This window comes from Chiloscyllium plagiosum, unplaced genomic scaffold, assembly GCF_037043375.1.
Source record: "Chiloscyllium plagiosum isolate Xiang-an unplaced genomic scaffold, Cpla_swu_hap1 HiC_scaffold_21, whole genome shotgun sequence".
Taxonomy (NCBI): domain Eukaryota; kingdom Metazoa; phylum Chordata; class Chondrichthyes; order Orectolobiformes; family Hemiscylliidae; genus Chiloscyllium; species Chiloscyllium plagiosum.
Genome location: NW_028270159.1, coordinates 93,868,124 through 93,892,279, shown reverse-complemented (window position 1 = coordinate 93,892,279; position 24,156 = coordinate 93,868,124).

Genomic DNA, 24,156 nt, shown 5'->3' with positions numbered 1-24,156 from the left:
CGGTTTATGCTGTCTCATAACTCCAAGTGGTCAGAGAAATCTGGCTTTACGTGCTGTAACATTTTTTTTTACCTATAATGATGCGTACTAGGTGTCTTGAGTAATGGCATGTGTTGATTTTGGCAATGAATCTGCGGAAATATCTATAGTTGCAAAATATTACTGGAGGATCCAGTAAACAACACAACCGGCTGGTCCGAGTAGCAATGCAGAGTGATGTCGAGGACAACAAATTCGACTTGTACAACACAAACATAATAGGACAAGCTAATCAGAGTGCAGCCAGAGAATTTCTAGAATAACGAGAATCATCCAATGACTCCATCAAAAAAACAGGTTGATCTGGACCCAACATATCGGGACATGCAAAGAAACGAGAAGAACCAGCAACTGAAAGCAGTGAGGAGGAAATCAAACCAATTCGAAATGCTGCAGGACAGCAGCGCTTCACACGAATTTCATCTGCCTTGAAGATATCACAAAGAAAGCGGAGGAAACGGCTGCAAACCAACTTCCCAAAACCACCGAACATCCCCACACCATCTGCACCCTTCACCAGAACTACAGATCTTTACAGAAACCTTGAACCCCAGAAAAAGTCAGAGCCGCCCCAGCGGGAATATGAGCCCTGGCCTCCCACGTGACAACTGAGGTGACGAAACGCCACCCGATGGATGTCAGAGCTATCTGACGCTGCAAGCTACTTGTGCATGCTCTTGTCAATAACACCTGCTTGATTATCCTTATCCCATTTTCCATCATTTAACGTTGTATGCCTCAAGCATTACAAATTCACAGTTAAATATCTCTGAAGGTTATTCGAATTTCTGCCGCTCTGACGCATAGAGACAGTGATGTCCAGATTCCAACCACTCGCAGGCTGATAAAGTTATTTTATTTACAGCTACTCGAACTTTTATGACTCATACCTTAAATCTATGGCTACTTTTCGATTGATCCCTCCACCATAGAGCGATTTTTCATAAAGTTTACCCAATCCATGCCCCTCATTATTTCCTACATCTCAATACTGTCTCCTCTCAATCTCTCCTGCTTTCACAAAAATAAGGCCAGCCTGTCTGAACTCTATCATAGCTGAAGTTCTTCAATCCAGACAATATATTGGCAAATCACTTCTGCACCGTTTCCACAGTTGTCATATCGCTTTTGTTATGTGGATTGCAGAATTGTACTAATAATCTAGCGAGAGACGAATCAAAACTTGAAATAAATGTGCAGAATTCACAAATATTGGTCGATTCCAATAAAGTCTCTTTCCCTCGAAACTGTTCTGTGTCCTTTTCATGAACCCAGTGCTCCAGTGATCTCTGGTCCATGCAAATCAAACACTATACATCAGGAATGATAACCCAACCACATTATCTGATTGCATTACGTGTCTTAAAGGTCCTCATTGTGGCATTGGGGCACGTTCACCGAACAAGAGTTACAGCTGCAACACTAACTTCACGGTGTCAATGTGAAAGCAAATGTTAATTTGTGCAATGCCCCAGTGACATGGGAGGATGGATGAAAAGGAAGAATAGTGATTTAGAAAGGGAGAACATCACCGAGATTGGGTGGAGATAAAGTTTGAAGCAATAAAATCATCACCGTATAGAGTATTTTAACTTTAAATTTGAATGTTCCCTTTCTGCGTTTGTTTCACAGAGGTTATATGGAGTAACATGGAACAAATGTGCATTGCTGATACTCGGATTTGAATGGAGGTTGCTTCGGCCACAATGCAGAGGATGAGCCACTATACGATCACATGAAAAACTCAACAGTAAAAGCAACAAATGCAATGGCTGAGATTGGCGAGGTACAGCACCACAAGCACAAGAGGACAACCCACTGAGATTGGAATGAATCGTCATCTTAGATGTCCTCAGTGGCTGTGGAGATTCCATCATTGAGAATGTTGAAGGCTGAGTTCAATAGATTTCTTGCACAGATGAAATGTACAGGCGCTAGTGCACAAATTGTTGAAATGTAGGTTTAAATAACAACGAAGTTTCACATTATTACGTTATCAGTGCCGCGGGACAACGTAGTAACGACTGTTGAACACTCACATCACACCGATTCCCAGGTCTGGAATCAGAGAAATTTAGTGGTGCAGTGGCGAAGATCCAATCAGAAATTGGGAGTGGAATGAACGCGTGGATCTCTACTCTATCTGCCAGTGACAAAGTCCGTGAGCATGCAGTCCTTTTATGAAGGCAGAGATGCGCCTGAAACGCCCAGGCTGGGAGCTCCAAACTCGGCTGAACAAATTCTGTTGACATGGAATAGGGAGCAGTGGGAGCAGAGGCTGGGAAGTCTAATCTCATCTGGATACACTTCAATTGACATGGAAACCTTGAGTTGATAGAAAGTATGCTGAGCGATTTTAATCAGAACTGAACTAGTTTTCGGCAGCATACATTTTTGTGGATTGAGGGAGGATCTGCCCCAGGGAATTGTCACAATTATAAATAAACATTTTGCAAAGACTGAGCTCGTTCAGGACTGTGAAATGGACTAATTATCATTGCACTGTGACATTTCTCATATTCCGACTCTGCAGCCGGTTAATGTTCTGGAAGGATATTTTAAAAATCTTTTTTTTTGTGTTATTCAATTTCCTGCAAGCTTGTTCTGGTCTGGTTATTGATGTAACGTAAACAATCGAAATCAATATGATGCTAGGATTCGGTTCGAGGTTCCGTCGAATTACAGAAGAACAACAGGAGAGTAGACGTGAAATTTATCAGAACAGCAGTGATCAAAATGAATGGACGGGCAGACAGACAGTGAAAGAAAGCTTCATGGTGTTAAATGTGCTTTCTTTGCCAATGAAACTTACCGTGTCACAAAGTGGTGACTATTGAGGTCAAGCAATGTGGGTGATAATATTTGCTGGTTTTGCGAATGTCTCACCTGCGCTGATAGGAATGGAGCTTTTAAGTCCTCCTACACAGAGTGAGGCAGGGAGAAAGTAAACACAGCAAGCTCCAAAAAAAACATAAACATTTCTTCTTTTCTGAACATCAGTCCCGAACTGACTAAGATGACCTTTGCAAAATTATTTTACACCATGTTAGATGAGGAGTTACAGATTCGAACACGGAAACCAAATTATGTATCAAGATTAAATCATGCCACTTTATTCGCTAAAACAAATGCAACATGGAAGTTTTACCTTCTGACTCGCAGTAATTCTTGCACAATATCATAAATTTGTTTCCCATGAAACGGGAATAGCTGCTCTTTCTCTAACGTCTTAAACGTATTAAAACCTCGGTATGTTGAGCAAATCACACCTGAATCGTTTTTGATCTCTGTAGAACAACTTCAACTTCTCCACCCTGATCTTAGATGTCATATTCCGCATTTCTTTGACTGTTCTGATAAATCTCCTTTTCGATTTATCCACAGACATTCACATTCTTTCTCGAGATCACCTGTTTGCGCAAACCCAAATGCTGTGTATTCATGTGGGTGATATTATCACACACAGGTAATTGCTCAGGAACATTACCCTGATTCCTGTGTATTTCCTCAACAGTGAGCGTTTTCTCTGACCAGTGCTTCTGATTTCGTTCGTGCTGCTGGGTATAGCATTTGATTACCAACATGAAATCAAATAAATCAAATACATTACTTCAGGTTTTTTTTACTAATAATCTACTGTTACAACCTGACATAACCTTTTGTACTGTCCACTCTCCGACCAATCTTGTTCTGATCTGCAAACTCACTGACCATGCTTTATACATTTTTATCTAAATCATTTGCATGAATGAAAAACGAAAGTTGGTTCAGCCTTAAACACTGTGCAACACAGCTGGTAACAGTCCTCCAGTCAGAACACTGCCTTCCACCTCGGTTCATGCCTTCTACCAAGAAACTAATTTTATATCTTATTGTAAAGCTTACGTTCCATTCTATGTTATCGAACTTTAAAAATTAATCAACCTTGTGGAACCTTTTAAAAGGATTTATTAGATTCCATCTGAACAATGCCTACCACTTAGTCCTCATCAATATTCTTGGTTACGTCCTCAAAAAACCCAACCACGTTTGTGAGACAGAAATTCCCTCGCACAAAACCAAACTGATTAGCGCTATTCATTCCTCGTCTCTCAAAATACTTATAAATCCGAAAGTTCAGAATTACTTCCAACAACTTAACAACGACCTTAGGAAGCCTCACAGGTCTATCATTTTCAGTTTTCTCCATTCATCCCTTCCTCAACAAAACCACACCCTATTTCTACAAACAGCCCAACAGTTTATTTCCCTGTTTTCCCAAAAAGCCCTTGCTGCACGACATCAGATCCCAGAGAAATATCCAACTTTATATTTTCCAAGTCTTCCGGAACTTCCTCTTTACAATGTGAACCACCTTCAAAACATCAATGTTTGTAGCCTCCATTTCGTTCACTAATGTGAAATGAATATTTAATATCTCTCCCCTCTGCTAAGGTGCAAGACATATGTGAGCTCTTGCACCTTTCTGGGATCCTATTTGGTCTCTAGCTCTGAAAGTACTTATAAAATATCTTTACTATATCCTTAAATTTATGTGCTAAGGCTATCTAATATGGTCGTTTTGCCTTCATGATTTCCTTTGAAGAATGCCCCTCCACTCCTCATATTGTTCAAGAGATTGACTTGAGATCGCATGTTTACATGGAAACTGTGATTTTTTTTAAAAAAAATAATTCTTATACGACAATTCTTATATCTCTCATCCCTGCGATCAACGTTGTTCTAATAGAATCCTGAAAATGTGCGAAAAGGCAAATCAGCCCAAGAAGAACCAACGAAACATACGAAGATCATTGCACTTAAGCTCACACCTCTCCCCGATTCCTGTAACTCTGCATTTCCCATGGCAAAATGACGTCAACAAAGTATTTGTCTTCTGTGGAGGAAACTGACGCAGACACGGAAAGAACTTGCAAACTGCAGACAGTCGCCCGACGAAGAAATTGAACCAGCGTTGCTGAGGCTGGAGACAGCAGTGCTCACCACTGTGTCAGCCATTTTAAACCTCCTATCCACCACTCATAATACATCTTCCCTTAGACATTAGGGCAAAAGCAATTCTAGATAATCCAAATGCGTCTGACGAGAGCCTCTTATCGCTTCATTTGCAAACCTCTGCAGTTGGTTCTTAACTTGCTTGAATGAATGCAAACATTGCATTTACTCTCCTAACAGCCAACATAACTTGCATGTTAAACATCAGATAAACCTCAACTAGATTTCTCAAGTGCCTTTAACCGATCTCTGAAGCCTTTCCGCGTCACAAAATGGTCTATGCCTCTAATCATGCCATTACGTTATGACCTCTCTCTTTTCCACACAGTGTTCTAATTGCAAACTTTTTTATCCAAGCATTCAGCAAGTCCACGTAATTCTGCAGCCTGCCCGCTTCCTCAAAACGATCTGTCCTTCTATCTTTTGTTGTGTATTCTTCAAAATATCAACAACATTCTCGGGTCCTTTGACCCGATCATTCACGCATAACGGGAATAGTTGTGGTGCCAAGACTGACCCTTGCTGAACCCCACACGTCACGCTCGGCCATCCTGGAAAAGACCCCTTCACCCAACTGCTTTCATCCAGTCAGCCCAAATTCAAGCCATGCCAGTACTTTGCCCCTCAAACCATAGATTCTTTTTTCGCAGTTTCCAATCCTGCACCTTGACAAATGCCTGCTGCGAATTCAAGCTGATCAAACTCTCAGAATATAATGTTTCTCACTTGCTCATTACTTCCTCATAGAATTCTATTACATTTGTCCTTAAGAACCTGTGTTGATTCTCCAAGTACTACGGAATCACATCCTAATATTGACCTCTCCTACGGTATTGAATACAGAATTGATTTGTTTGACAAATATCTAATATATTAAAACTTTGCTTTCAGTCCTGAATGTCACGAACAACGAAGTCCAATCGCATTTGAGAGATGTAACATCTTCGCTGTGTTAAGACAGACCCGCGGGGTCCCGTCTTTGCGTGTTCTTTCGGAAGGAGAGACTCACACTGGCAACTATGGTTAGACGCAGACAGACGTTTATTCACAGAATCTTAACTGGTACAACGAATCTACAAGCATGCATTCGTTGGAGAAGGCGTTCTCCCTTCTCGTTCAAACTTGACACAATTATGCTTCGCGCTGCCTGGAGTCCGCGGTCAGTTCGCCTTCCCCATTGGTCCATTCATCTGCGCGCGCTGGGGATCCGTCCTCCTATTGGCCGCATCGAAGTGCCTGTCCAGCTCCTGCTGTGCTTGACAATGGCTCAGCCATCCCGGGAGCGGTTCCGATCCCGTATTCAATAGTTCATTGTTTCAAGGAAGTACTATGCGTCTGACAGGCTAGCCATTTTCAATAGTTTCAGTTTAACTAAATTGACAATTACACTTATCAACTTTAGACTTAAATAGAGCCATTCACACTTAACAGTTACAGTTTCCGATAGAGCAATTCACACTTGTCTAACAGTTACAGATTCCGATCGGTTTCTTTATTAATCCCGAGTTTCGATGGGGCAATTGATACTGGCTGGTATTTACAGGCTCCAAGGTTTAATTAACATTATGCATATCCCTTACAAGCTCCAGCCAGGTAGTCATGCAGTCACCAGCAGCAGCTCGCTTGGCTGTTGTTAACCATTTCAGGGCTGGAACTAGAAGTGTCTGTTGCAGAACTAGTGTCACCCTCCCTAGCCCTACATTAAACACCCCAGTGAAATCTCCCCAACAGCTGTCTCAGCAGGCTCGATGAATGAGTGAATTCCTTCCCCCAGTGGATCTCTCTGCGGTCTCTGCAGGGTCGATGAGTGAGCTAACTGTTTTTCTCAAATGTAGCAGGTAAATGCGTTCTGCCCACTGCAAACTCGCTGGTGTACTGAGAGTTGAGATGATCGCCCGAACCGAGTCCCACAATGAAAACAATTGAAATGTCTCTCAACTTGTGAGAATGTCGATGGAACATCAGACCTGCAGAGACTGGAGAGCACATCCCACACACTGGATATTTGATCGGTCTCTCCACAATGTGAAGACGTTCATGATTAAACGATCCCAAGGAACTTGTTTAGTGATTAGCACAAGCTCAGCATGTAAAGGGTCTCTTTTTTGTGAACACGTTGATGCCATGTCAGTCCCCAAGAACATTTGCTGCACTTGTCACGGTCTGGGCGTTAAAAAGATCTGGCAGCAATGCTGATGGGACTTCACGTCGATCGGATATTTGCAGCACGTCCCACAGTTGTGGAATTGAAGATGTCTGCCCTCTGTGTGAGCACATGGATCGGACGCCAGGACCCCAGAAGTTCTAAAGGACTTTCATTCATGTCCGTATATGTCCCATGCATCAACTACACAAAGGTCTGATAATATTTTCCAAAGTCTGGACAGATGAAAGTTTTCTCATTAGTATGAACATGGTGTTGGATAATCCAATCACTGGACGTTTTATCGCATTTTCCGCAATCCAGGCATTGAAATGATTTCTCATCATTGTGATCGAGCAGGTGTCGCAGTAGGTCAGAGAAGGAGATTATCCCTTCCCACACATTGAGCTTGTTCCTGTTATCATTGCTTTCGTGGGATTGCTGCTCAGATGGAGAAATGAATCATCACTTGTCTGCAGTCTCACTTAAATATGACTACAACTGTAGTTTGTGAGCTCTGGTGCAAGCAGAAGCCTTGTCCACACACACAAGTGAACGATTCTCTCCCACCGTAACCGGAGCCTTTTCCTTCCATGTTCAAACTCTGAACAAGTTCTATTTCGGATAAAATGCGTGACTTCATCTTATCATGGTGGAGTGATTGTTTATTAAAACTTTCCCTTCTAATATGCTGTGAAATTGATGTTATATATATTTTTAAATCAATAGAATGAGAAAGAGTCTCTCACAGACTCGGGATTGTGCCTGAAGCTAGGATTGAAGTTAAGGGATTTAGGCACAAACAATTTGACAGGAAATTTGCCAGCGTCTTTCAGACACACAGCCTCCACTTCTGAGAAGGAGCAGGTCAACAGGTGGATGCGATCACCATCAAATCCCTGTTCGCTCGAGGTGAAACACTCTCCGGACTTCTCTGGCATCCTGTCCTGTTGGAGCAGACATTTCCTACAATTGAATCGTGCAAAAGTGTGGCCTCTATCTTCAGTCCCCAACAGAAATCCACTGCCTCGCCACTGAGTAGAGAGTGTGGACTTGGAAAGGCACAGCAGGGCAGGCAGCACCCGAGAAGCAGGAGAATCGACGTTTCAGGCAAGAACTCTTCATTTAAAATGAGGCTTGTGAGCCGAGGCGTATAGAGACAAATAGGAGGAGGCAAGGTATCTGAGAGTGTGGTCGGTGGGTTGAGGTGCGGGTAATGTAAAATTGGTAAGATAACGAGTTTTGTTTTATTCTTTGATTTTTCAACAGTCTCTTTGGGCATTTAGAATCGTGGGAATGGAGGTGAGGGCATTTGAATGTTACTCCTGCCGAATGTGAGAGGTAAGGGTCATGACTATTGTCTCTGCTAACGACATCTGCGGGAAGTGCACCCAACTCCAGCTCCACGAAAATCGCGTTAGGGAACTGGAGCGAGAACTCTATGAACTTCGGATCATTTGAGAGGCAGAGAGGGTTATTGAGGGGTGTTACAGCGAGGTAGTCACTCCTCAGGTGCAAGAAAAAGACAGATGGGTTACAGTCAGGGGACGGAAGTGGAACTGGCAGGCACTGCAAGGATCCCTTGTGGCCATTCCCCTTAATAATAAGTATACCGTTTTGGATACTATTCTGGGAGACGGCTTGCCAGGGGAAAGCAGTGGGGCACAGGGCTATGGCACAGTGTCTGTCCCTGCTGCATAGAAGGGAAGGATTGAGAGGAGCAGAGCAATAGTCATTGGGGACTCCATAGTTAGGGGACAGATAGCAGGTTCAGTGTGGACAAAAGGGATTCACGGTTGGTGTGTTGCCTCCCAGGTGCCTCGGATCGTAATTCTCTGATCGTGTTTTGGGATCCTTAAGGGGAACGGGAGCAGCCCCAGGTCATGGTCCATCGAGCACCAACAATATAGGAAGGAAGAGAGATGGGGATTTAAGGCAGACATTCAGGGAGCTAGGATGGAAGCTTAGAGCTAGGACGAACAGAGTTGTTGTCTCTGTTTTGTTGTCCGTGCCATGTGCGAGTGAGGTGAGGAATAGGGAGAGATTGGAGTTGAACACGTGGCTACAGGGATGGTGCATGCGGGAGGGTTTTGGATTCTTGGATAATTGGGGCTCTTTCTGGGATGGGTAGGACCTGCACAAGCAGGATGTTCTTGGTCTGAACCAGAAGGGTACCAATATCCTGGGGCGATATTCGCAAAGGCGATTGTGGGTGGGTTTAAACTAATCCAGCAGGGGGATGGGACCCAAAATTATAGTTCAAGTATAGAAAAGGTTGAGAGTATGGGGATCCGAAATCAAGTATCATGGCCGCAAGATGGCACCGGCAAGCAAGATGGTGGTTTGAAGTGTGCCTACTTCCACGCCAGGAGCATCTGGAATAAGGTGGTGAACTTGCAGCATGGATTGGTACCTGGGACGTCGATGTTGTGGCCATTTCGGAGACATGAAAAGAGCAGGCACAGGAATGGTTGTTGCAGGTCCTAGGATTTAGATGTTTCAGTGAGAACAGAGAAGATGATAAAAGAGGCATTTTTGGTCAAGGACAGTATTGCAGTTGCAGAAAGGATGTTAGGGGACTCGTCAACTGAGGTAGTATAGGCTGCGGTTATAAACAGTAAAGGGGAGGTCACCCTGTTGGGAGTTTTCTATTGGCCTCCGAATACTTCCAGAGATATTGGGGAAAGGATAGCAAAGATGATTCTCAATAGGAAAGGAATGAAATAGACAAGGTAGTTGTCATGGGGACTTCAACTTTCCAAATATTGACTGGAAATATTATGACACGATTAGGCAAGATTTAGGAAGCATTGTATGGGGAAGGAAACTGCAGGTTTCGGGCACATTAGAAACGTGGAACTTAATCAAGGAAAAGCTCCTGAGTGTCAAGCATAAGTATGAACCTGTCAGGCATGGAGAAATCTGTAGAGTGGGAGCTGTAGTTTTCGAAGGGAGTGGAATCTCTGGTCAAGAGGAAGAAAAAAGCATATGTTCGGATGAGATATGAAGGCTCAGTAAGGCCGCTTGAGGATTACAAGACAACCAGGAAAGACCTAAAGAGTGAGCTCAGAAGAGCCAGGAGGAGACATGAGACGTTGTTGGTGGATAGGGTAAGCGTAAACCATAAGGCTTTCTACAGGTATGTAAAGAATAAAAGAACGACAAGAGTAAGATTAGCGCCAATCAATGATAATAGTGGGAAGTTCTGTGTGGAGAAGAGGGCTAATGGGAAGCACCAAATGCAGATCTTTCAACAGTATTCTCTCTTGGAAACGACCATGTTGTCGAGGAGAATATTGAGATACAGGCTACTAGACTAGGTTAGACTAATGAAGTTCACAAGGAAGAGGTATTAGAAATCCTGCAGAGTCTGAAAGGAGATAAGTCCCCTTGGCCGGACGGGATTTATCCGAGGATCCACTGGGAAACCAGAGAGGAGATTGCCTAGCCTTTGACATTGATCTTTCAATCGTCATTGTCCACAGGAAGAGTGTCAGAACACTGGAGGATAGCAAATGTGGTTCACCTGTTCAAGAAGGGGAGTAGAGACAACCCTGGTAATTACAGACCAGTGAGCTTTACTTCAGTTGTTTATAAAGTATTGGAAAATGTTTTCAGAGACAGGAGTTATAATCATCTGGAAACGAATAACTTGATTAGGGATAGTCAGCACGCTTTTGTGAAGGGTACGTCGTGCCTCACAACCCTTATTCAGTTCTTTGAGAGTAAACCGGTTGATTTAGTGAAAATGGTTTTCAGCAAGGCGTTCGAGAAGGTTCTCCAGAATAGCCTGTTGTACAAAATGTGGAGGAATGGGATTATGGGAGATATAGCAGTTTGGATCAGTAATTGGCTTGCTGAAAGAAGACAGAGGGAGGTGGGTGATGGGAATTGTTCATCCTGGACACCAGTTCCCAGTGGTATACCGCCAGGGTCGGTATTGGGTACACTGCTGCTCTTCATTTTAATAAACGACCTGGATGAGGGCGTATAAGTGTGGGTTCGTAAAATTGCAAACAACACTAAGGTCGGTGGAGTTGTGGATAGTGACGACGGGTGTTGCAGTTTACAGAGAGACATAGATAAGTTACAGAACTGGGCTGAGAGGTGGCAAATTAATTTTAATGTGGCCGAGTGTGAGGTTTTAATTTTTGGTTGGAGTAACGGGATGCAAATTATTGTGCTAATGGTAAGTTTCTTGGAAGTGGAGATGTGCAGAGAGATCTCGGTATTCAGGAACAGAGATCCTTGAAAATTTCCACACAGGTTGACAGGATTGTTAAGAAGGCATACAGTGTTTTAGCTTTCATTAATAGAGGGACAGAGTTTCGGAACCATGAGGTTATGCGACAGCTGTACAAAACTCCTGTGCAGCCGCACTTGGAGTATCGCGTACAGTTCTGTTCACCACATTATAAGAAGAATGTGGAAACTTTGGAAAGCGTGCCAATTTCCTAGGATGTTGCCTGGAATGAAGGGAAGATCTTACGAGGAAAGGCTGAGCGACTTGACGCTGTTTTCGTGGGAGAGAAGAAGGTTGAGAGGTGACTTAATAGAGAGATATAAGATAATCATAGGGTTACATAATGTGGTAATTCTTTCTGATGAAAAAGCGTGAAGTAGTTTTCTCCAGGGCTAATCTGTTTGAGTTTGGAATTCCACTTCTGTGTTTCTCCTTCGAGGAACATGTGGATAACAAGCAGCTGACGTGAAGAATGCTACAGTTTGGCAGGACGAGCAACATGAGAGAGTAGAAGCCATTGAGTAACGGGGAAACAGTTGGGGAGGAGACGTACGGGAAGCGGCTTAATGCTTCTCTTCCTATGTAAGAACAACAAACTAGAGGAATCCAAAGTAAACAGGCAGGAGGATGGGAGATTACAGGAAGCCAGGCTGCCTCAGGAGGTATAAGTTCAGCGTGTACCAATTTTTAATAGCTGGGCCTGTCCTCCAATGGCAGCCTGCTGCCTGTTTACCTCTTTGCTTACGTAAACAGGCTCTGGTTTTCAAGTCTAAAGTGAAGGAAGAAGTAGCCAAATGGTTAAATTCCTAATTTTCTGAAAGTCGGTCCCTCCTGAGGCATTTGTCACTCTCGAAAGATGTGTCTGTGGTAATAGAAAGAACTAAAATTCCACTGAATCGTTCAAAACAATTGATGTCTTCATTGGAAGCATCTCGCAAAGCAAGTTGTTTATCTTCTTAAACTTGGTTTTACTAAATATCTCTCAAACATGAGCTGTTTCTGAGTACTTCATAGCCAGAACATTTGAAAGAATTTCATTCTGTTTGAATTATTTGTGGCACTTCTTAATATACCGATTAATGTCTCCCATCGATGAATGCAACCGAGAATATCAGAGTCAACCTCAGACCGCTGTCAGAGGAGGGGAAGTTAGGAGCGTCTCGCACGCTGCTCTTGTGCACGTTATCAATTTCAAACCAATCCAATACTGCAACCCGTGGGAGTGTAAAGGAAACAATTTAAAAGAGCCCCGTTTCAACTCTGTGAATCTTTAGGGGAATGAAAGATGAACTCACCGAATGAGCAGAGACTGTCAAGGTACCTTCCCCTTCTTGAAGGAGCAGGGACATCAACTCTGATGTTCTCGAGGCATGGACTGATCTGAGATATTGAAAGCATTCCCATCAGAGCTGCTCCACTCTCGCTGTTGTCACTGTCAGCAACAATATAATCTGATTCCCTGACCAGGCACCCAACTCTGGCCGCAGTGAAGAAAACACCGACTCTTAACAATACACCACCAGTGCTGCCTTCCAAGCTGTTGAACTGCTTCTTAATGCCAGCGCATATGGCATTTAATTTACCAGTACATAAGTTTGAGCTAGTCATCGACTGTTTACAGAATGGAAAGAGGCCCATCATCCAAGTTTTCAGCTCTTGGCCTCTCCCCTTGTGTTCTCAAATGTTTCAAGCACTCGTCGCAATGGTATCATCCAGTCACGTTTTATAATGTATGCGACTGAAGTTTAAGATGTGTTCACACCCCCTCGGTGATCTGAACCCCATTTCACTTACAGAGGCAAACACAAAGACACCTGTTGGCGAAGTGACTGTGGCCTCAGGAGAGATCAGCCAGAAAAGATGATTGCACACAATTGGCTTATTTTGTCCCATTTCAAATTTCAACACCAGAGTTTGGTTGCAGCAAAGAAATGAAGCATTCAGCCATTCCCCTGCCCGTGTTCTTCCCTAACTAAGCATTGAGCTACGGATGCAGTGTGCTCTGAGAGAAGGATTCTCACTCTTTAGAAAAAGCAACAAAAAAGATGATTCGATAGCAGTGCATTAGAAACCAGTCGGAACAAATCCAAGACAGAACTGAAGGCATCATGTGCAGAAGGATGGGAGTCTGTAATGCTGAATCAGACAGTGTCCATGGTCATAGAAACAGCGACTGTCCCTGGACAGTCATTTGTATTCCGTGCTCTCACAACCATCGCCTGCGAATCATTAGCATTTATTGTTACCAATATGAAATGCTGCCTTCCCCTTAAAAGTAGAATTATGACCTGGACATGCACACGTAAATTGTGAAATTGGTATAAATTGATATTTTTTTATTCCATATTCAGGCTAAAGAGCAACATGTAAACACTTAGATTATCATTAAAACCCAATATTAAAGCCAGTTAGTGTTTTCACAAAACTACAAATCCAGAGGAAGAGCTGGGAGTTGCACGACTGAAGGAGAGGGACTGCTCCTGCTTCCGATCCACTTTTCATCCCTTTTGTCCCAAGAACAAGTGCAGAAGCCAAATACTGGCAATCTGATATATATATTTTTTAAAAATCAGAAAATGCTAGAAGTATTCAGCTTGTCTGGCAGGTTCTGAAAATGTGGTAGAGGTCAACGCTATCACAACCTGATTGTCTTTACTTTGTATTCACAATAACTAATGTCCAAGTCACAACTCATTCAGACACGTTTCCTCATCTTTAAAATGTATGCACGCTTTCAAAGTTTGCCATCAGAAACGTTTTGTCAATTAATTCAGCACTGACAGGATTACCGTTTAAAACTGTATGAAACATGTTGCAAACGGTCATATCAGACAAATGAGGTGCCCCGTGAAGAAATATGTGTTTCATTCAGGAAAGTTAAAATAGAATTGTTCATAGAAAATTGTGGTGAACTTCCTGCCGATTTTTTTATGAGGTAAGAACAAGTCTTGATTATGCTAATCTAAAGCGATCAGATAAATGTAGATTGGCAAAACAAAAGACAAAAGTTCTGTGAGACTGCTGTGCATGAAACCTGGGGATGATGGAATATAAGGGATAATAGCAATATTGATCATAAATAAGCAGCGTGAAAGGTTACTGATGAAGGGTGCCTGCCTGAAACTTCGATTTTCATGATCGTCGGATGCTGCGAGACATGCTGTGATTTTTGAGCACCACTCTAATGCTGACTCTGATCTCCAGCATCTGCTTTCCTCACTTTCGTCTGTGGCAAAGGGAACAGAGTCATCATTAACAATTGTGTTTTGAATTGGAAGAACTTTTCAATCGAACTTTGATTGAGCGTTGGTGTGTGGAAGTTCTGGTTAGATTATTTTAGCCAGACAGCATTCTCTGATTTATCAGAGCGCCCAGCGCGCCCATGAGATTCTATGATTGGTTGAAGGACCAATGCCTCCAGCTTGGTCCTGTAGGACCACCTCTTCTTCGCTGTTGAACATTATACGTCATCACTTGGGATGGATCCTGCAGCATGCATAGGGTTAACATGAACTGTGAGCATGCTCGTGGCGAGTGCTCATGGGAACGAAATGCAGTTGTCTCCAATCGACAGTCGGTGAGTGAGGACTGAAGGGGAGGGAAGGGCCAGATGCTATAGCCCAGTTAGAGGTCACAGGTTTGGTCATGAAATGATAGACAATAGACAATAGACAATAGGTGCAGGAGTATGCCATTCAGCCCTTCGAGCATGCACCGCCATTCAATATAATCATGGCTGATCATTCCTAATCAGTATCCTGTTCCTGCCTTATCTCCATAACCCTTGATTCCACTATCTTTGAGAGCTCTATCCAACTCGTTCTTAAATGAATCCAGAGTGTGGGCCTCCACTGCCCCCTGTGGCAGAGCATTCCACACAGCCAGCACTCTCTGGGTGAAGAAGTTTCTCCTGAGCTCTGTCCTAAATGGTCTACCCCGCATTTTTAAGCTGTGTCCTCTGGTTTGGCACTCACCCATCAGTGGAAATATGTTTCCTACTGCCAGAGTGTCCAATCCTTTCATAATCTTATACGTCTCAATCAGATCCCCTCTCAATCTTCGAAACTCAAGGGTATACAAGCCCAGTCGCTTCAGTCTTTCAGTGTAAGGTAATCCCGCCATTCCAGGAATTGACCTCGTGAACCTACGCTGCACTCCCTCAATAGTCAAAATGTATTTTCTCAAAGTTGGAGAACAGAACTGCACACAGTACTCCAGGTGTGGTCTCACCAGGGCCCTGTACAGCTGCAGAAGCACCTCTTTGCTTCTATACTCACTTCCTCATGTTATGAAGGCCAGCATGCTATTAGCCTTCTTCACTACCTGCTGTACCTGCATGCTTGCCTTCATTGACTGGTGTACAGAACACCCAGATCTCTCTGTACTGCCCATTTACATAAATTGATTCCACTGAGGTAGTAGTCTGCCTTCCCGTTCTTGCTACCAAAGTGGATAACCATACATTTATCCACATTAAACTGCATCTGCCATGCATCTGCCCACTCACCTAACTTGTCCAGGTTTCCCTGTAATCTCCTAACATCCTCATCACTTTTCACCCTGCCACCCAGCTTTGTATCATCAGCAAATTTGCAAATGTTATTGCTGATACCATCTTCTATATCATTAACATATATTGTAAAAAGCTGTGGTCCCAGCACAGATCCCTGCGGTACCCCACTGATCACTGCCTGCCATTCCGAAATGGAGCCGCTTATCACTACCCTTTATTTCCTCTTAGCCAACCAATTTTCAATCCAATCTTTCAATTCAATCCAATCCATACTTTGCCCCCAATACCATGCACCCTAATTTTACTCACTTACCTCCTGTGTGGGACTTTATCAAAAGCTTTCTGAAAGTCCAGGTACACTACATCTATTGGATTTCCCTCGTCCAACTTCATAGTTACATCCTCAAAAAATTCAAGAAGATTAGTCAAGCATGATTACCCCTTCATAAAACCATGCTGACTCTGTCCTATCCTGTTACTACTATCCAGATGTGCAGTAATTTCATCCTTTATAATAGACTCCAGCATCTTTCCCACCACTGAGGTCAGAATAACTGGTCTATAATTACCTGCTTTCTCTCGCTCACCTTTCTTAAAAAGTGGTATAACATTAGCCACCCTCCAATCCTCAGGAGCCGACCCCGAATCTATTGAACTCTGGAAAATAATCACCAACGATTTCCCGAGCCACCTCCTTCAGTAACCTGGGATGCAGACCATCAGGCCCAGGAGACTTATCAACCTTCAGACCTAACAGTCTGGAACCAAACATAGTTTATCTGGGATCGCCAATTAAACCACAGAGAGCATGAGTCTTCTCAGAAACAGGCCCCTGTCAGTGACCGCTATTCCTGATTCAGTTTTTTTTTTAATTTATCAGGTCATGGTTGGTTGATCTAACTTTAGCGTGAATAGAGTTGAAAATAAATGATATTGTTTGAAATGATTGCTGTGGTCCATGAGGTTGTAGTGTATTTCGGAGATGCTTGGGAGTGTATTAGTGACTGGAATTGATGGGAAAATGTACGCCATGAACACCTCTGTCCCTTACGTAACTGTAAATGTGTCAGAGAAGGAAAGAATGGAGCAGGAAGTGGAGGGACAGGACTCCTGAGCAGGATAGTGGTTCATGGGGGTTTTGGAATTTGAGTTCATTCGTGGCCAATCCCTCAACTTAATCCGACCGATTGTTTTTCTCACTGCTCCCCTTCGCCACCCTTTCCTACCACTTCCCCCACCCAGTATCAGCAACATTTTAAAGACGTTTAATGATTTCATATATACTATGTCGTTTTTGTCAGAATATTCAGTAATTTGAGAACTGAATTTAAATTGAGATACAGAACAGCTAGTGTACGAACCTCAAAAGTTACTTTGCACCTCCTCGAATTGCTGACGTTCATATGCTAAAATTGCTCCCCGGTTATTGTTTGGTAAGTATTTACAGGAGTATTCTTTAAATCTAGACAATGTGTTACTGATATCTGTGTCAGTTAAAAACAATTGGTTTTCATCTCCCTTCTTTAACAGAATGGAAATATGAAAATTTAGAACAGAACTGGCTTGTTGTGATGTTTGATCCTTCTCTGTTATTCAGTATGATCTTATCTGATTATTCCAAACCGTAACTTGCTACATCTTTAGGCCTAGCGATTTATGTACAAGAAGACGAAATCTCCTTTCCTAATTTTGTTTCGTAAATTTCTGCTGGCTCTGTCCAATCCAGTTACTGTTTTCCAGTCTTAGGCTAACTCTTGCCCTCAAAACGATAAATATCTCGATCTTGTCAACATTCCACGTTCTGGCTTTAATTACGTTCTGTGGCATCAAATTTCACTGAGTAACCAGTTTTTGATTAATAAATAAAATCATCATCTCAGTCTTAAATGGACTACCCTATATTCTTCGAAGTGACGCCACCTCCCCACCCTCTATGGTTTGGATGCCCTGGTCATTGAAAGCATCCTTCCTGCATTTACCTTGTTCGTACCTTTTAGAATTTAACTCGTTTCTGTGACATCCTACTTCATCATTCTCAACTTGAGTGATTTTCATCCTGACGAATCCTCATACATCAGTCCTGCCATCCCATGAATCAGCCTGGTAAACTTTTATTGTGCAGTCTCCGTATGGAGAATATCCTTTATCAGATAAGGATTCCAAAACTGCACACAACACTCTCGGTTGTGCTGTCGACAACATTCTGCACAATTTCAGCAAGTCTTCCCTGCTCCTGTGTTTATATTCTCTCAGTACAAAGGCTAACACACCGCTTGCCTTCCTCACTTGCTGCTGCGCCTGCATGCTTAAATCCAGCGATTTGTGTACAAGAAGACGAAATCTCCTTTCCTAATTTAGTTTCGTAAATTTATGCTGACTCTGTGTAATCCAGTTACTGTTTTCCAGTGTGAGGCTAACTTTTCTGTCATTCCATGTTTTCTCGCTACTTCCTTTTATAAATAGTGGGGTCACATTAACTGACCTCCAAGCCTTAGATATTGTTCAGAGTCGATAGAGTATTGAAATATGACAATTAATTTACTCTATTTAGTCTCCACGCTCTACTTACAGAACGCATTCACTGCATTTAGGGTAGCTTGAAGTACACTGCTGTTTGATTTGCATTTGGTGGAATTTACTGTCTTTTAATCTCACCAATTTCCACAACACCATCTCCGTGATAATAATGATTTCCTTCAGTTCCTCCCTCTTTTTTTCTTCCCAGCACTTTAGGAATATTACTTTTATCATCTGTGATGACAGAATCAATATACATATTTATTTGGTATGCTATATATTTATCCCAAATTATAACATCCTCTGTGTCTCATTGTAAGGGATTTGTTTTCAATAATCGTTTTTTTTTTCTCTCAATTCATGTACCTTCAGGAAATTTAACAAATCGTTATATGTTTCTCTCAAGCTTACTGTTAAACAAAATTTTCGTTCTGCATTAATTCTTTCTTCATGTTCTGCTGATATCTGAACTGGTCCCATTCTTAATGTCTGCTGCTATTTTCAGCCAATTTGTAAGGATCCTTGAGTGCAATATTATGCCTAATATCGCTTGTTATGCATGACATGGCCACGTTTCCCGTTTTCTTTATGTCAGACAGGAGTGAGAAGCAGTTGCAGTTCCTGGAAATGTTTTTGAAACGCTTGTTTTGTTAAGTTCTGTTCCTCAATTCGTTGTACAGTGCTCACGCTTCATATGAGTATCATTTCTTCTATTTAGATTTCGGCTCATAATCTAAGTCAGCTCTATCACTCCCGAACTTAATGAAGAATTCTCTCACTGACTTCTTCAATCTTCGTTAGGGGCAGCATAGATATGGATTGTCAATTATTCCTTGACATATATACAAATAAAGCTTTCTCATCAAAGAGAGAGAGAGAGAGAGAGAGAGAGAGAGAGAGAGAGATCGCGCGATTTGACTGATGGTGATTTAACCTGAGAGTCGTTGTGCCTCAGGCAAGGCGCAGGATTGAAAATGTGGGTACTTCATAAAGCCAGTACGAGAACTGTGCACATGCTGCTGCTGTCATTCTTCATCGCAATCTCGTCGACCAGCCAACTAAGCTAGCTCACCAATGGCCATTAAACAGTCCGTAATCAAGGATTCTCTGCCCTCCATTTGTGTTCTTAATGTAGCGACTCAGAAAACCATCTCATACATACACCACATATGTCGCCTCCATAGGATTGTTACTGATCTAACTTGCTCAGTCTATGGGCAGATTGAAGTCACACGTAATAGCGATAAGGCCACAAGATAAAGGAGTAGTATTAGGCCATTCAATCCATCGAGACCTCTCCATTATTTGGTTATGGCTGATATGTTTCTCAACCTCATTCTTCTGCTTTCTGCCATCTCCTGTAACTTTTGATCCTCTAATCAATCAGGGACCTATATACGTCTGTCTTGAATCATTGCAATGACTTGACCACTAAGCCCTCTACGGCAAAGAGTTCTGAAGAATTACGAGCCTTGTGCTGAAGAAATTCCTCAGCATCTCACTTCAAAATGGTCATTCTTTCTCTCTATACTGCGCAGTAAGCTCCTGGTCTCTCGTGCGAGTTGAAAAACTTCTCCACAGCCACTTTATTTGCCCCTCTCTGTATTTTTTAAGTTTCAATCCGATCCTCCTCAAACTTCTAAACTGCATCAAGTACAGCTCCCGAGTTTTCAACAATGTATGACAAACATTTCTTTCCCCCAGGATCATTCTTTTAAACCTTCTTCGGTCCCTATCCAATGTCTTCATATCTTCTCGAATATTGTGTGCAGTTCTTGTTTCCTCGTTACGAGAAGGATTTTATCATACTGGAGAGGGTTCAGAAAGTATTTACCAAAATGATGTCATGAATGGAAGTCTTCTGTTATAAAAATAGGCTGCGTTTGTTTTTTCACTGCAGCAGAGGACTTCGACGTTTGGCCTTCTAGAGATTTGTAAATCACGAGGAGCATAAATAAGATTACCATCAAAGGTGAGGGAGATCGCATCCAGGGGCATATGTTTAAAGTACGAGAAGGAAGATTTATAAAGGACATGAGGGGCAGCTTTTGTTTTACACCCTTTGGTCACTGTGTGCAATAAACCGCTAGAGGAAGTGATGGATGCAACTATAGTTAAATTATTTAAAAGTCATTTGGATAAGTAACTGATTAAGAATGTATTGGAAGTTTTTGGGTCAACGGCAGGCAGGCGGGTCTATTTTAATTTGGCAATGAGTTCTGCATGGTATATATGGAGTGAATAGTCTGTTAAACTACTGTATGACTCTGACCCTACCCTTAGATATCGGGCCTAACTTCTTGCAAGATTGCAAATGCGGTCTGACTACAACGATGTAAATGCTCAACTGGACATCTCTGATCCTGTATTGAGGCTCCTTGATATAAATTATAAAATTGAATTTTCCTTCCTTCATTCCAACTGAACCTGCCTGATCTAGGCCTCCTAAATCACTTTGAACTTCGCATTTCTGAAGGCTTTCCGTGAACTGAAATTATTCGAAGCCTGCCTTCTTCCTCTCATACTGCATAACCTGACACATCCCATTTTGTATTCCATTTGCCACTTCTTTGCCCATTCTCTATGCCTGCCTAGCATCTTACGAAATTTCCCAGCTTTCTTGACACGACCTGTCTCTCCAACTACGTTTGTGTCAACTGCAAATGTAACGAAAATGCACTCTGTCCCTTTTTCCAGATGTTTAACGTGGAACGTGAATAATTATGCTCTCAATACCGAAACCTGTGCAAGTCTTAAAAAATCAGTAGCTGCCATCCTGTAAAAGACCCCTCTGTTCTCACTCAGTCAGTCAGCCAATCCCCTCCTTGTCACTAACAGCATGCTTCTTACCTTATTTAGCTGTCTTCTTTATGGCACCTTATCACAGGACTTATGGGTATTGAATGAGATCACGTCCACTGGCTCTACTTTGCCTTACTTGTTTGGTACTTCCTCAAAGAGATCTAGAATAGCTGTCAGACATGACGTCCACTTGATGAAGACATGCAGACTTTGCTGTATTTTACCATCCATTTCCAAGTACTGTGCAACACTGTCGTTAGCATGGCCGACAGTTGTCTGTGTCTGCCTCTCTTCTTTCTTTCAGAAGGGGTGTTGCAATTAAAAATTTCCACTCATCTTGGACCCACCGTGATGCCGATGACTTCTGACTGATCACGACCAATGCCTCCACAATCTCCTCAGCAATCTCCTTCAGAAATCGGGAATGCAGTCCATCTGGTCTCAGTGACTTCGTCCCTTCAGACCTTGCAGCTTCCCTGGCATCTTCTGGTTAGTGTTAGCATTTCATTCACTTCCTCCCTACGTGTCTCTTAATTCACGTATTTTGTTGTTGTCTTCCACTGTGAAAACTGATGCAAAGTACGTGTTTACCTGCACCATTTCGTTGTTTCCCATTACGTCATCTCCAGTGCTCCAATTTGCACTCTTCTCTCTGTTATCTCTCCACCATTCAGGCGCTCTGCCTGTATTGTTGATGAAGTGCTTTTGCCCGAAACGTCGGATTTTCCTGCTACTCGGAAGATGCTTGAACTGCTGTGCTTTTCTAGCACCACTTTACTCCAGAATCTGGTTTCCAGCATCTGCAGTAATTGTTTTTACCTAGTTGACTTAACCCTACTGCGAATCCTCTTGCAAGGATGCCTATCTTGAAGAAATTTTCCTCCTCTCTCGACAGGAATCTCTGGGAGACCCTCTCCCACTGCAACTCCCAGGTCATTTCCTCTGCCCTGAAGCGACCTTCCCCCACGCTTCTCACTGACTTTCATACCCACCGCACTCATCTATTGTACTCTGTTCTACTTTCTCCCCACCTCCACCCTCCTCTCATTTATCTCTCCAATCTTCAGGCTCTCTCTGCCTGTACTCCTGATGAAGGGCTTTTGCCCGAAATGTCGGAATTTCCTGCTACTCGGATGATGCCTGAACTGCTGTGCTTTTCCAGCACCACTCTATTCCAGAATCTAGTTTCCAGCATCTGCACTCATTGTTTTACCTTACTATTCTCTCTGTAACCTTTTAAATATGTGAACAAACTCTTGCACCATTCTTTATATTTCAAGTTCACTCACTTACGTACTAAATCTTAATAACTCATCTTACCATTTCAGTTGTTCTCTGCTCATTATTGAACCCTTCCAAATGCTCTAGGTTTCACTAATCTACATCAGATGGTAAGTTTTTTCTTTTGCTTCTGTGCTCTTCCTGACTTCTCTTGTCAGTCATGTTTGCTTTATTCTCTCTTAAGCATGTTCAGGTGGCGTGAGCAATGGATCCGGTGTTACGAGGCGCTGACAGAGTGCCATTTGTAATTGGGATAACGTCTGCCAACTTTACAGGATAGCAGAGTACATGGAACAAGACTGTGACCTGGACGCAATAATTGTGAATTTCTCTCCTGGACTGGTAGAGATGGGTTTACGAAACTGCATTTACAGTGAGTTAAGAGGAGAGTATTTACACAGACCAAACCCAAACCAAGGTATATTTGTGTCTTCTGAATTTCTTACCTGGATTGACAGTGATGAATTTTAGATACCCATTTTTGTTATTTTACCATAACTCCTGTCGACTGTGTCTTTATGATTTATCCACCAATTACCACCCCCAGATCCTTTGACTGTCACAAATCAACTCCATTTTCCTTCTGCTTCTCAGATCAGAAGGATCAAGAAAATCTGCTTCATTTTTTTTAATTTCCTGATGTCTGTCTGCGCACGCTAAAACATTCATCGACCTTCTTTCCCTGCACATACAACCCGACCAACTATGTTATTTCAGCATAGACTGTTTTTAATAAATATTTCAGCTGCTGCAGTATTTTGCTATTAATTTCTTGCAAGTGTTTCTCACAGCACTGAGTCTAAAAGTATAGATGCTCCAACGATTAGCTGCTTTCTTACTGAGTGGTGGATACAGAAACAGATCTATGGACTCCGGTGTGAGTTTTTTTTTTCCTTTAATTTTAGTCTCAATTACCGAATGATTCCAACAGAAGTTAATTTGGCGCATCGTGCCGATGCTGCTTCCCTGAGCAGACTAGTTCACCTCACTTTCCAGCGCTTTCATAAGCAAGTTTGGCAGATTTGTCAATCTCCAATTCCCTATGTAGAAATCGATGGATTATCTTCTTGAACTGCTGCAGTCCACGTCGTCCACATGGTCCCAGATTGTTGGCAGGTGAGGAGTTACAGGTTAAACACCTGTAAACACCTGGAAATGATGAAGGAATTGCAATGGATATCCAAATCAGCAACATAAGATTATAATTCTACCCCGTCTTCCATCTGTCAAAATGTCCAGAATGATTCAGAGGAATGTGAAAAGGCAACACTTGACACTGAGCCACATAAAGAATTGTTTAGGTACTTGACCGAGCATGTTTGAATGGGTTCTCTCTCAATTATATGCTTCAAAGCAATTTTACACGGTATTAGAACGATTGATTTGCAATCAGAAAATTTGGTTGAAAGATCACTGCAGAGTCTGATGGAGTCACTTCATTTATCCAAACTTGAATAATATGGTGTTCTGAACAGGAAAGGTGCAAACTTTGTTCAAAGTCGGGAGAAACAGAACACGTGTGTGTGGGCGAGGCTTCAGATGATCATCTGCCCTGTCAAGACGCAAAGGGAATCAGCACAGTGAGATAATATGCAAATGTCAGGATTGTGGAAAAGGAGAAAG